At 42.6% G+C, this 1,879-nt stretch overlaps 1 non-coding gene across 1 annotated transcript; it reads left to right on the top strand.

The window, feature by feature from the left end:
* The first annotated feature begins 1,539 nt into the window (after nucleotides 1-1,539).
* Nucleotides 1,540-1,612, top strand: Trnar-ccu. The gene has a single exon. It is a non-coding gene; the product is annotated as a tRNA-Arg (tRNA).
* The last annotated feature ends 267 nt before the right edge of the window (nucleotides 1,613-1,879 follow it).

Here is a 1,879-nt window from a genome sequence, read left to right as displayed (position 1 = left end):
CCACTAGGGAACTTCAGGAGGAGATGGGACATGAGCCTGACCTTCAGATACACAGTGACTGTGGCCCGGGAGGCAGGCAGAAAGGTCTCCAGACTGGTCTGTAGGGTTAGCTAGTTAACTAGCGAGTTAGTACGGTTAGGTTAGTTATTTTGGGTCTGTGAAAGGTACAGTGGTAAGTGTGATTGGTGGCAGGTGATTTGACGAATTATGAGTTCAGGCTCAAACCTAGATCTTTTGGGAAACGCCCTTCACTTGGAACTTTTGCCGCAGAAGTCTGGGTGGTAAGAGCATGCTTACAAGGAGCTGCAGAAGATAAGACATGGGAAGACAGTAGAAAAAGCTTTATTGATATTTATGCTGTTTTATTCCTTATATACTTCTGTTTGTATAATATTTAAGACATTGTGGCATAGGGATATAATTTAAAATGCACATAAATCAATTCTTTCCCTGTGGAGTGAAGTAATGTTGTCACCATCCCTGTCATCCACAGCTGCTCCACTTGCAGAATACCCCATGCTGGGCAGGGTCTATGCTAAGTGCTTTCTGTGATCAAGCTATTCCATTTAACCCGTGCAATGTGCTCTATGACATGAGGGGTGGATGTGACCCACTTTATAGAGTGTGTGCTCAGACACTTTTCCATTATCACTAAGAGTAAGCGACAGAGCCAGGTTTGAGCCTGACCTGGCAGGTCCAAAGCCTTGGAGGTGCATGTTGGTCTTTGCACAATGGTTTTGGCTTTTTGCCCTGTCACCTATAAAGATGCATGGTTTTTATTTCAGTAGTTGTTACTAAAAGGCCATGTGGCAAGAATCAGTCAGTCTTAAAAGTTTTTTTCTAGGAAAAAAAATTTAATCCAAGAAGTAGAACATCTCTGTAATGCAAACTATAACATGCTGAGGAAGTAAATTAAAGAGAACATGAATATGATGATAAATGTATGTGTGGATTGGAGGAACTAATATGGCTAAAATGTTCACACTGCCCAGAGGGGTCTATATATTTATATAATTCCTACCAAAATACCTATGACAGTCTTCTTGAATATTGAAAAGAAACCACAAAAGAACCTGGGCAGCCAAACAGTCCTGAGGAAAAGGGAACAAACCTGGAGGCATTCTAGTACCTAACTTCAAGTTACTTCAAAGCTGCATTAACCAAACAGCATAGCACTGGCATTAAAATAGGCACACAACCCACAGGACACGATGGAGAACCTGATAAGAAATCCATGTATCTACAGCCAGATGATTTCCAACAAAGACAGCAGGAACGCACTGGGGGGAAAAAAAGTCTCTTCAATAAATGAGAGTAAAAAAATGATATTTCCATGAGAATATGGAGGTTTGGTGAGGTTCTTGCTGACAAGCCTGAAGACCCAAGTTCAATCCCCAATATCCACATGGCAGAAGAAGAGAACTAACTACAAGTTGGACTTTGACCTCCTCAAGCATGACATGGTACCTGTGCACCCCATCCCACATCAAATAAAATAAAATAAAAAGAACTGTCGACAGATGTTTCTGTCCTGCCCAGGCCCGGCTAGTTCAGTAGGTAGAGCATGAGACTCCTAATCTCAGAGTCGTGGGTTTGAGCCCCATGCTGAGCACAGGAACAGCTGGAATTTAATTAAGAGACTGAAGTTGCGGAAGAGATCTCTGATATCCCTTTCCCCTATTCTACAGGAGATACAAGCTGCCCCGAGTTTTGAAGTCTTGTTTTATTAGTTTTCTTTCTTTGCTTGTGAGCTGGAGGTATTGGGCATCCGTGTCTGGGACTTGCTCACCCACACTGAGTGCTCTTTCTGGCTCTGGTCGATAGTTAAGTGATACAGAGGTACCTAAGAGGATCCTGGGTAGAACAGGGGATGCATAAT

The sequence above is a fragment of the Microtus oregoni genome, unplaced genomic scaffold (genome assembly GCF_018167655.1).
Source record: "Microtus oregoni isolate MIOR12 unplaced genomic scaffold, Mior012 000038F_ref0000394, whole genome shotgun sequence".
In the NCBI taxonomy this organism is placed as follows: Eukaryota; Metazoa; Chordata; class Mammalia; order Rodentia; family Cricetidae; genus Microtus; species Microtus oregoni.
The sequence above is the reverse complement of the archived record's forward strand: the minus strand, read 5'-3'. Positions and strand labels throughout refer to the sequence as shown.